Source organism: Loxodonta africana, chromosome 22 (genome assembly GCF_030014295.1).
Source record: "Loxodonta africana isolate mLoxAfr1 chromosome 22, mLoxAfr1.hap2, whole genome shotgun sequence".
NCBI classification, from domain to species: Eukaryota; Metazoa; Chordata; class Mammalia; order Proboscidea; family Elephantidae; genus Loxodonta; species Loxodonta africana.
The window spans coordinates 37,666,900-37,679,333 of NC_087363.1; the positions used below are offsets into that span (position 1 = coordinate 37,666,900).

Consider the following 12,434-nt stretch of genomic DNA (forward strand, 5'->3'; position numbering starts at 1 on the left):
TTACCCAGAGCTAGACAGACCCCAGTGGCATGAGATTCAAGGTCACTCCAGCCAAACCCGAGCTGGCCCACTGGCCTGGTGCAAAGACCCTCATCTCTATGCTGCAGCTTTTGCTGGCCTACAGAAGGCCAGACAATCGTGGGCCTTTCCAGACTGCAGCCCGAGCATGTGACTCCCTCCTCTCAGCCATTCATGGCTTCCGTTGCCCTCACTCTCCTCTACAACCCTTAGCGTGGTCCAAGCCACCTCCGCCTAGTGCTGCCACTGCTCTGGCCAGCAGGCCTTTGCCCAAGCAGTTTCCTCTGCCCAGAACACGCACCCCTCCCCCCTCCCCCCCCCCACCCCTCTTGGCTCTGTCAAAGCCTCCCCTTGGCTCAACCTCAATTCTTGAGCTACTTCCCAGGCTAGGGCCCTGCTGTCTGGCTTCAGCTCCTCCGCCCCTTGCAGGCACACATGTGCAGAGCGGTATAGAGTCCGTGCTTGACATCTGCTCCTTCAGCCCAAAGAGAGGTGGGGCCTCAGTTTCTTCTCTTCTCCAGCTTCACTTTTCTCACCTATAAAAAGAGTGCAATTACCCTGGGCTCAAAGGGGAGAGCCGAGGTGCCCAGAATGGGTGCCATCTGGGGTAGCTGTGGTACTGCTGGCACTGCCGATCCCTGGGGGCATCCTGGAGGAAGGGGTACCTGGGGCCAGCAAAGGAGGGCAGGAAGTGCATGTGCTAAGCCACCTTGCCTGGAGGCCAAGTGGGAGGAACCTGCTGGAGGTCAAGTTGGAACCAGGGGGCAGGGGGCTTGGATGAGGAAACCAGGAAGAGATGAGGGTCACCTCCAGAATGCTGCTCCTCATCCTCCCTGTGCCCCCTCAAGGGTGTCACTGTGGCCCTTCCAGGCAGGGGTCTAGCCTGGGCCAGGCCTGACTGGGGGATGGCTCTCTGTGCCTGTTTGGTATTTCTTCTTTAGTTCTTGCTTTAAGAGGTGGAAGGATCCACGTGCTCATCTCAGTTTCCCAGGGACAGAGAGGGAAAGAAAGAGAGAGAGGAGAAAGCTGTCACCCAGAGAGGAGAAAGGCCAGCTTCTCCTCCCACAGTCTCCCCCTCATGCCTGTCAGGGCTGGATGTAGGGAATGGTCTCCCAGGACCTGCTCATTCAAATAAGGACAAGAATAAGGGCACATTCCCCATCCTCTTTTAAAAATAGTTCAGTTGGCTGGCACACTCTTGGCATTTCCTAGGTGCCAGGTGCTGGTCTGCGTGCTTCACACTGTTAACCTTGAATTCTCATGGGCAAGCCAAGGGGATCCTTTCTACTATTTTTATCTCCATTTTACAGATGAGGAAACCTAGGCACAGAGAGCTTGAGTAACTCACCCAAGATTACACAGTGGAGACCGGGCAAAGACAGGATTCCAGGAGCCCTTTGCCTGTCTTCAACCGCAACCTCAGTTCACCGTCAGTCCACTGGCGGAGGCAGGGAAGGAGGGGCAACTGTGCCCATTTTTCAGAGGGAGGCACCGGGACTCCAATATGGATGTCTGGCCCAAGAGGGCAGTGCAGTGTTAGTTAGCCTAGTCTAGCTTGGACCTCGTAATTCATGGAATCTCAGGCTCTACCCAATGAGCCAGGTAGCTGGGCGCGTGGTGGCGTCTGGTGGCTGGTGATAGGGGAGAGTCGCGGTGGGGGGTTCTTTAGCTCTCCACCTGAAGTCTGGAGGGGTACTGAGGACGGGCTGTACCACTTGGCTCTAGCATCTGGGGGGAACGGTTGCCTCGCAAAGTGCGCGCTCATGGGGGAAGCAGAAGCCGAATATTCGCCGCCAGGCTAGAAGGTGTGTGCGCGCGCTCAGCGTGCCCAGGCTCTTTGTGTGTCCGAGCCAGTGCGCGCGTGCCTGCGTGTGTGTGTGTGTGTGTGTGCGTGTGTGCATGTGTGTGAGTGTGTGTCTCCGCGAGTGAGGCGGGGCCGGGCACCCAGGCCCCGCCCCGGCCCGCCCCCTGACCCCGCCCCCTGCCCGGCAGAGCTGGTATTTTTCCACCCAGCAGGATGGGTGATGCTAAGAGCTGCTCGCTCAGACAACAGACACTCGAGGTCAGGAAGAAGCGGCTTGTAAATTGCCGCTTCCTCCGCGCTGCAAGTGCGGAGCTCGGGCCACCGGCGACAGCCGCGCGCCGCCGCCAGCGCCGAGCCACGCGGGCGCGGGATCCCGAGGCCAAGGCGTGCGGAGAAGCATCGCTGAGCGCGGAGCCCGCCGGATCTCTGGCGCCCGACGAGTGGAGGGCGGCGCGGGCGAGCGCAGCGCGGGGAGTGCGGCGGCCACCGCAGGTACCGACCGCAGGGCGCGGCGAGGGCGGAGCGCGGGGGCCAGCGCAGCCTGCTCTCCCGAGCCCCCTCCTGAGCCCCGCGCTGCGAGCCGCCGCCTGGCGTGCTGGCCAGCCCGGCCTCCCCGCTACCGGGCACCCCATCCTGGCGCCCCTTTCACAACCGGGGAGGCACGGAGGGTCGCCTGCTAGATCCTGCTGGCTGGGCTGTTATTGTTTCCTCGGCGAAGGGGCTGGGGCTTCTAGAGCAGGCGGCAGGTGTGTGTGTGTGTCCGTCTGTCCGTTCATCCCCGTGACCCTGTGTATGTCTCTGTGCCCCTGAGTGTGGCTGTTTCTCTGTATCTGCAGTTTTGTGCACTTGTGCGTTACAGTGTAGGTCTGTTGTTCTCTGTGCTCTGGACGGTCCGTGTGCCTGGTGTGTGTTTGTGTGTCGGTGTGTCCCCGTGTGTGGCTGTGATACCTGAGTATGGCTGTCTCGTGTCTTCGACTGTGTGCACTTGTGTGCTCTGGTATGTGTCTGGATGCCCCTGAGTGTGGCTCTGCTTCTGACTGAGTCCTTAGCTATGCGACTGAGCCCCTGGCTGTGTGCACGTGTGTCTCCAAGTGCGGCTGTGTCTCAGGGTCCCTGACTGTACCTGAGAGTGTCCCCGGTGCCTAGAGGGTTGAAGGGCCAGAGCTGGTTCTCTGGGGCAGGCACTGAGAGGAGAGAGGTGGCGTGTCTCTGAGGGTGCTGCCCACGTACAGTGTGCAGGTGGTGGTGCCAGTGTCCAATAGTTCTGAGCCGCAGGACCGAGGCCCGGAGGGACAGCTGGAGGGCAGGTGGGCGGAGGGCAGGGTCAGCCTGACAGACACATCATCTTCCCGACTTTTCCCCTCCCTTGTGCGTATTCGCCTTTTGGGTAGGAGGTTCTCATCCCCCTTCCACCAGGGAAGCTAGAACCAGAATCCCAGGGGCCTCTCTTCCAGCCTGGAGCCCCGAGGGATACAACCCAAAGGCTAGACTTCAGCCTGGACGGCGGGGGACCTGTGGGTGGCCCTCACTGGCACAAGGAGGGAGGTGTGTGCTGGGCAAGGCCACCGGCCTGGCTATTTTGGTTACTGCCAGCCTTTGCCAGGCCGTGGTCTCCCCCAGGACCAGCCTTAAAGGCTTGGGAGACAGCCTGGATCCCCATTTCCTGGCCCTGGGAGATAAATCAGCTCAGTAACTGCCCAGACAGATGCTGGAGTGGAGGGTCTCTGGATTTAGTGGCACGTGGCTCCATTTGGATTTGAGTAAATTGGCCCCTGCTTTGGCACTGCTGATGTTCAAATAAATGTCATGGAGATCTTTTTTTAAAATTTCTTTTTAATTTTTTGTTGGCTGGAAGGGAGGGCATCTCGTCCAAAGTCTCCCAGCCAGAAGGAGTTTATTTTTAAGAGACAGAGTGCGGGTGAGCGCTTAGCAACCGCCTGCCTCCCTCTCGACCACAGAGTCATCCCAGGAGTGTGGGGTGGGCATGAAGGAGTAGGGGCGAGGGAAGGAATTTCATTAGGATGGTGTTGTGGGATACAGGAGGAGAACGAGGGCACCGGCTGAGAACCCGCCTTAGGGTGAGATTGGCAGAGAGGCTAGCGGTCTTAGACCTGCCTCAGTCTCCAGCTGATCTTGAACAAACTTCTTTTGACCTCAGCTTCCTTATCTGTAAAATGGGTGGGGTAGATCCTGGTTATGGGGTAAGCTGGGGACTGAATGGCAGGAGCTTATCCCCAGGTTTCTGGGTCCCAGTACTGCTCCCTGCCTTAATCAGCCGGTGACCTTGGACGTGTCCTCTTGGCCTCTACAGCCTCGGCTTTCCTGTCTGGGCAGCAAGGACGCCGACACCCACGTCGTTGCGTCCTTGAGGGGATTGAGGGAGATGAGGCTGAATAAGCCTGTGGTAAGCTGCAAAGCCGGGCTCGGCTGCAGAGCTGCTGATTAGCAGATGTCACGAGGTCCCAGGTCACTGTTGTATGAGCAAGGGCCAAGGTGCATTCTCGAGGCTAAGTCCTTCAGGGGGATACCATTATACTGACCTGTGGTGCAGCTGCAGATGGCCTCCCTTGCCCTGCCCCCGTCATCTCATCCTGCAGGGACTTGGTCACATCTGCTCTGCAGAATCCAGAGGTGCTAGTAGGTAGTGCCCATTTTACAGATGGGCAGACTGAGAGCTACCAAGAGGACATAGCCTTGATTGGGCGGTGGCGGAATTGGAGTTTGAAAAGCCTTTCCTTAACCAGCTGTGAGTTTTGGCCCCATGGGACTTTGATCTCCGGATGGCCTGGGGAGTTGGGATTGGACCAGTGCCTGGGGTAAATGAGGGACAAAGGCATCCTGGTCCTCAGGGTTGGAAGCTGAGCTCGTGGGTCCATTGGCACCTTGATTCTGCCCTAGTTATCCATTCTCTGTGCCTCCTCCAGGAGCCTAGCATCTCCCCTGATGCAGTGCCTCCCAGGTTCCAGCCCCCAGGAGGCAGTTTGGGCTCCGGGACCATATTTTCTAGCCTCAGTTTGTCTGTCTGTCCATCTGTCAAAGGATCCGGGAGCTGTACTTCTCTGAAAGTCTTTCCAAAGGTCCCAGGGTGAGAAGACACTTGGGAGTCATTGAGCACATTCTTCTACGTAGGGGAAATAAGTCTCAAGGACATCCCAGAATGCAGCTTGGTCTCAGCAGGGGGGGACCTGGGTGGGGATTGGGGCTGGCCTGGAGCCCCAGGGCTGCCCCAGCAAGCACCGGCTGGTCCCCTGCTTCTGCAGAAGGTCATAAGTGAGAGTCAGATTCTTTGGGGCTGCGTCTCGCTTCTCCGCGTTTGCCAGTCTGCCTTGGCTGAAGCCTTTGTTTAAATGTGTGGGTTCTGGGAAGAGCTGTGGGTATGGAAATGTCCAGGGTGGGCTTCAAGGGAAAACGAGAGCTCTTTTTAAATGTGGCTCAATTAGTTGGTTAATAAACCTTGGCTAACCTTGTGTGTTTTGGACAGGCACTAATTTGGGGTAGAACACTGGCTTTCAAGGGAGCTGGGATAGTGTGGCAGCTGCTGTGACCAAGCTGTCTGTGGGGTGCTCTGAAGAAGACTCTGGGGTGCAGAGTGTGTGTTGATGGTCGGGCAGTAGGCAGGAGGCACCCAAGCTTCTTAGAGGAGGTGATGTCGGAGTTGGCATTATCTGAGGCTGGAAAAACAGGATGGACTGGCATTCTGGGCAGGGGACATAGCAGGTGCAAAGGCACAGAGGCATGAAGTAGCCAAGCATGTTTGTAGAACAAGCTCCCCAGGGTCTCAGCTGGAGAGAAGAAAAGGAGCCAGGGCTGGATTTGGCAGTAGCTCCACAGTTAAGGGCCTTGAATGTGGGGTAGAAGGGCTTGGACTTTATTCTGAGGTCAGCAGGGATTTGAAAGAGGGTCAGACTGGGTTTGGGAACAATGGTGGAGAAGCCAGGCAAGCCTGGAGGCCAGGAGAGCCCTGATGGTGAGGGAGGAATGAAGCTGGTACAGGAGGCAGAGGGTGACTGGGCCACTGCTGGACAGGGCACGGAGCTTTTTCTGTGCCAGTGAGTCTTGCCCTGAGTGCTTTCTGTGAGCACAGGGTGAAGGCCTGAACATGCTGTTTAACAGGTACCAAAAAAAAAAAAAAACGAAACCCACTGCCGTTGAGTCGATTCCAACTGATAGTGACCCTATAGGAGAGAGTGGAACTGCCCCCATAGAGTTTCCAAGGAGCGGCTGGCGGATTCGAACTGCCGACCTCTTGGTTAGCAGCCATAGTACTTAACCACTACATCGCCAGGGTTTCCTTAACAGGTACACATGCCATTAATTTGCTGCGTTTGACCTTCCTGGGAACACGCAGCCCCAGCGTCTTTAAGGGTGAGTTATGTCTGCTCTGGACAGGCCTGTGGGGTTTCTCTTCCCACCTCACCGGGTCAGAGACTTGCTTTGGAAACCTGAGCTGAGATTGATGTAAGAGTGGGGGGTAGCGGGGTGGGGAAGGGCAGAGAGAGTCACAAGCAGATGTTATATTCCTAAAGCTCTGTAGGACTTGGCCAACCAACCCTTGCAAAAACCACCAGCCAGCCACCCAAAATAACAAAAGGGCCAGGGGGAGGGAAAGACAGTGTTGGGGGCTACAGTAGATGATAGACTGTGGTGGTTCACAGCTCTTGGTTAGGCACTGGACTTCCCTGAAGTACTTTCTTAGAAATTCAAATTCCCAGGCTCCACCTAGACATACTGAATCAAAATCTTTGGGGGGGGGGGTGGAGCCTGGGAATCTGTATTTCCTTAAAGTTTCTCATGTGATTAAAAAATTATTATTTTAAGATTGAGATATAGTTTAAATGAAATGCAAAGATTCTGTTACAGTTGGGTGAGTTTTGACAAATTTAAGAGTAGTAGTTAATTGCTGGGCTGCTAACCAAAAGGTTGGCAGTTTGAATCTACCAGCTGCTCCTTGGAAACCCTATGGGACAGTTCTACTCTGTCCTATAGGGTCGCTATGAGTTGAAATTGACTCGAAGGCAACAGATTTGGGTTTTTTTTGGTTTTTGGTATACACCTGTGTAACCACCACCCAGCCTGAGATATAGAACATTTTCAGCTCCCCAGAACCTTTGCTTGTGGCTTTCCCCTCGCAGAGGCAACCACTTTCTGACTCCTATCCCCGTAAATTAGTTTAGCCAAGCCTAAAACTTCACCTGAATGGGATTGTATAGTGTCTCCTCTTACGGGTTTGGCATCGTTTTCTCTGTCTTGACATTGTTGAGATCCATCCAAGCTGTTGAGAGTATCAATAGTTAATTTCTTTTTATCGCCAAGTGGTATGGCATTGTATAGGTGTGTGCAACATTTGTTTATCCATTCTCCTGTTGATGGACATTTGAGTTGTTTCCAGTTTGGGGCTATTATGAATAATGCTGCTGTGAGCATTTGTGTACAATTCTTTGTGAACATATAATTTCATTTCTCTAGGAGTGGAACTGCTGGGTCATAGGGTAAATGTATATTTAACTTTATAAGAAACTACCAAAGGCTTCTCTTTCATTCATTCTAGGGTCTTTTAAATACTACAGTAATAATACCTCAAGCAATACAAAACTCTATGAACTAACAAAGTGAAGTTCTACCTGTCCCCCTCCTTGATTCAAGGCCCACTCATGAGGGTCACCACTTTAATAGTTTGGCATATATTCTTTCAGATCATTATATTAAAAAAAAAATTGCAAACCAATTAGTCTTTAGTTTGTCATCTGACCATCTGTCCATTATCCAGCTTTCTTTGTGTTATAATAATAATAAAAAAGACCTTTAAGGCTGTGCATTTTCCTCTCCATACAGCTTTAACTGTTTCTGTGTGCAGAATACTCCTTTTTATTACCTTCTAGATTAATTTTCATTTCGGTTTTGACTTCCTCTTTGATCTGTTTAGAATCTATTCAGCAAGCTAGCTCTAGTTTTGTTGTTGTTGTTGTTTTAAACAAAAATGACATCATACAATATTTCATTCTGTCACTGCTGTATTCAAAATAGCAGACCATTGTGGACCTGCTGTGTGTCAGAATGAACAGATCTACCCAGGCCATTCTGAATCACTGGTCTTAATTACACCAAGTGCTGCCAACTCAGTGAATGAAGCACACCTACCTATTGACTTTGAACTTGCTCTGGAGGATGGGCAGGGGAGCAGCTCCTTCATTTTTCTGAGAAGAAAGGGAACCAATATTTATTGAGTGACCACTGTACTTTATCTCTCTTCTTGCATTTTGTCTAATCTTCCTGCACTTATTTTGTGAGATAAGGGTTATTACTCTCATCTTACAGAAGAATTCATCAAGGCTCAGAGAAGTGTCTTGACCCAGCACACACAACTAGGAAACGGTGGAAGGGGAATTTGGACCAGCGGCCACCTGACACCAAAGCCCATCTTCATTTCACTGATGGCACTACAAATGTTTACTGAGTACCTACTGTGTGTCAGGCATGTTGCCAGGGCCAGGAGCACAGGGATAAATAAAATGGCCCCCGTGTGCAAATAGCTCATAGTCTTGTAGGGTGCAGGGAGGGGAGAAGATCTGTATCTGGAAGAAGTTAATGTACAATCCCAGGAGGTTTATGCCAAGAGCAAGGAATGCCCTGGAAGGTCAGGGAGAGTAGTCCCTTCTCTGTGGAGTTTGGGAACTTGGAGTGTAGGATCACTGAGTTAACCTTCTCTGCCCACCCACTTTATGAATGAGAAGCTTGAAGTTTCCTGAGTGAGGCCTGTATCCACACAGGACTATAAAGCCATCGTAAGGGCTATTGTTCAGAAATGGATTGTTCTTCCCCAGTTCTGCCCCGCATTCAGCGATTATATAAAACTTCCCTTTGCAGAGGTGAAATTAAGGACAATGTTTTTGCCTTTTGATGATTGTGCTCATGGTTCTCAATGCTGATTTTATCACAGTTAATGGGGAAGAGGGCCAGAGATCCAAGCTGTACAAAGATTCCTTAGGGCTTGGCTGCCCCCAGATGCCTCCAGAGTCCAGGATGGGGGTTCCTGGAAAGCAGGGCCTTCTGCTCAGAGATGAGCATGAACCTGGCATGTGGAGAGCAGGTCTGGCCACATTTTTGGGCACAGCGTTGAGGAGGTGGCTGTGAGAGGGCTGAAGGGGCTGAGGGTAAGTGCCACCTGCCTGGTGGTGGTCTGCCTGCACCCTCAAATGGGGTTTGAGTAGGCCTGGGCTGGAAGGAGGAGAGCTGAATTCTTACCCTGCTCACTTGGGCCCTCCCTGCTTCCCTTCCCCCCTCCCCTGAGCCTCAGCCTCCATTAAGTGGAGGGGTGGGACCTCATCTCTGTGATCACTGTGCTGGGACATTCTGAGAGTCCCCACCCTTACCCAAGACTTTTTTGAGCACAATGTAAGTGCTAAATGACTCACTGCCATTTTCAATCGCCCTTCTAGCAAAGTCCTTAACTTGAGGATGCCTTGGTGCCTGGTGGGGGCTGAGGGGTGTGCTGGTTGGTGGATTTTAGCAGAGTCATGCTTAATGAGTGAAGGGCACCGGAAGGGGCAGTCTTGAGGGCTCTGCTTTCTTGGCCCCACAGCCAGTTGGTAGGTAGAGAAGATAGCTGCTCAGCCCTGAGGGAAGATTCTGAAGTCATGATTTCAAAGGCATTCCATCATCAGATGCATCTGGTATCTCCTCTCCAGCCGGACATCACTACTTAAGACAGCAGCCTCTTTATCAGCCTCTGTGCTTCCTGGGAGCTTCTCTGCACCACCCAGGGGACAGCTGTAAGCATGTCACTCTTCTGCTCTAAAGTCTTCAGTGGCTCCCTAGTGCTTTGTGAAATCAAGTCTAAACTTAGCATGGCATTTGAGGCCTTTCATGATCTGGCTCTTGCCCAATGTTTACCCTCATCTTTCTCAACTTCTTTCCTCTCTCCTGTGGTTTGGCGGGTTTATACTCCTTGGCTGAGCAATGGGATCCCTCGGCCTTGCCTGCCATTCTCTTGGCCCTCAATATACTTTCGGCTTTCTCTTCTTAGTCCCAGTCTTTAAGGGCCAACTCGATGCTGCCTGCTCTGAAAGCTTCTGTTGAGCCATTTGACAGTGCCAGGCATTCAAAGGTGACCTGAGTCAAAGTGGCCTGAATCTCTCCTTGCTCTGAGACCCTGTGGCCCTTTCTCTGGCCCAAGCTCAGACCTTTGTGGTCTTGCCTTATATCCATCAACCTTGAGAGGTGACTCCAGCATCCGGCAGAGGGCCTGATGCATAGTAGGTGCTCAGTACACAAGTAATAAAGAGTATCTGACTCCCTCTATCCTGAAATGAGAGGCTGAAGTTTGAATATCTGAGTGGGTCCAGGCTTGGAAATTATATTCACCCACCTACCATCTACCTACCTGCCCACATGCCTACTCACTTACCCATCCACCCATTCACCCGTTCATTCATCCATCTACCTACCCATCCATCCATCCACCTACCCATCTGCCTATCCACCATCCACCCATCCATCCACCTACCCATCTGCCTATCCACCATCCACCCATCCACCCACCCACCCATCCGTCTGTCTGTCCGTCCGTCCGTCCGTCCACCTACCCATCCATCCGTCCACCTACCCATCCGTCCGTCCGTCTGTCTGCCCGTCCATCCACCCGTCCACCTACCCACCCACCCACCCATCCAACATTTATTTGTTCCGGGCCATGTGCTAGGCACTGGGGATATGGCAGGTGAACAAGACAGACCAAATCATGCCCTAATGGAGCTGACTCTCTGGTAGAGGTGATAGATGTTAAACAAAAAATTACTCACAAATGATTAATGAAGTATAACAGGAGCCCTTTTAAAATCAAAGACCCAGTGTTGGGCATCACAACATCCTTGGCCGCTGGCTTCCTGTGTGGCCTAGGCAAGTCTTCTCTGGCCCTCAGTTTCCTAATGTTGTAAGGGATGGCCTGGCTCAGCATCATTTTTGGAGGAATTCCCTGCTGAGTAAAGAGGAAAAGACCCTTCCTTCTCTCTGTTGTGGGAACGCACGCTGTCACTGTTACCACGTGGGTGGCTGTACCTGTGGGTCTCCTGAAGGAAGTGGTTGCCCTCCTGTTGGTTTTTCAAGATGCCTCAGCTTTCAATCTGAAAGGAGGCACCCTTCTCAATCTGGGGTCTGGAGTTCTAGTCAAAAACATTTCCTTAGGGCTCAGTGGAATTTTCTTCCACCATTGGTAGAAGAACATAAATTAGAACAGACCTCAAAAAAAAGAAAAAGGAAGAGAAAATATTCCACACCTGCAGCCTCTTTGTGCAGATGTGAGCGGAGGTCATGTTCTTGGCTTCCACTCTCACCCAGAAAGGTCTCCTGGGGGCAGCTCTGGCCACAGATGTGTTGTGTGTTGTCCACACAGAGCTCTATAAATTTGAGCTAACTTTTTCGTATGAAAAGTTTATCAATGTATATCTATATAAAGCTTAAATATACACATACTTACACTTTTTATTTTGAAATGGTATTAGCTTCATATGCAGCTGTAAGAAATAATAAAGAGAGACCTGTATACACTTGACCCAGTTTCTTCCAATGGTAACATCTGCAAAAGTGTAGGACAATATCAAACAAGGATATTGACATTGGTACAGTCAAAACGATTAATACACTCGGCTGGTAACTGAAAGGTTGGAGGTTCTAGTCCACCCAGGGGTGCTTCAGAAGCAAGGCTTGGCGATCCACTTCTGGAAAAGCAGCCACTGAAAACCCCGTGAAGCGCAGTTCTGTGCTGACGCACATGGGGTCGCCATGAGTCGGGGTTGACCCCACAGCAGCTGGTACGGTTAAAATACGGAACGCTTACATCACCACCAGGATTCTTCCTTTGCCCTTCTGTAGCAGTGCCAACGTCCGTCTTCCACCCTGCCTTAACGACTGTCCTTGACCGTTATCAGTTCTCCATCTCTGGGGAATCAGACAGCCTGTAACCCTTTAGTGTTGGCTTTTTTCAGGCAGCATAATTCCCTGGAGATCCACCCAGGCTGTTGCATATCATCAATTGTTCATCTTCATTGCTGCCTAGTATTCTATGATGTCGATGTACCACCGTTTATTTAACCATTCATCCTTTGAAGGCCATCTGAGTTGTTTCTTGTTTCAGACTAGTACAAATAAAGCTGCTGTGAACACTCATGTCAGAGCCAATAGTTTTTAAATGTGGGCACTTTTTGCCCGTGCATCTTGCCACCTGGTTTCTCTAGACACATGGGGAGATGTAGCCGCCTTGGGCCTGCCATCCCTTTGGATGTTCCCTTGGACGGAGACATGGCCCAGGCTTCCCAGTGTGTCCCAGCCCCATTGACCACCTCCTTGCTATCTCATACTGGAGGTGTGGCAGTGTGGCGCCCCTCACTGCTGAAGATTTGGGAACAATCCCTGCTCCAGCTAATTGAACCGAGCCGAGTGCAGCGGAGGAGAGAGTGATTCATGAACTTCCTTATGCTTTCAATTTACAGCCCCTCGAACTGGAGGTAAGTCCTCCAGTTCAGGGTCCAGGTTCAGGGCGCACTGAATTTATGGACTTACTTGTATCTGGTGCCAACCTCGAGCACTTTCATCAGTAGACAGTTCAAGGCTGAAGCGG

At 52.0% G+C, this 12,434-nt stretch overlaps 1 protein-coding gene across 3 annotated transcripts in view; it reads left to right on the forward strand.

Moving 5' to 3' along the window:
* The first annotated feature begins 2,212 nt into the window (after window positions 1-2,212).
* SLC6A6 (solute carrier family 6 member 6) overlaps window positions 2,213-12,434 on the forward strand; it is a 93,731-nt gene continuing 83,509 nt past the window's right edge. For 2 of the 3 annotated variants that reach the window (XM_023547868.2, XM_023547869.2), the window contains exon 1: window positions 2,213-2,314. The gene's annotated coding sequence lies outside the window, so the exon portion shown is untranslated. Of the gene's footprint in view, window positions 2,315-2,516; window positions 2,569-12,434 lie in introns of those variants that run through there. The other variant, XM_023547871.2, reaches the window with a different exon arrangement.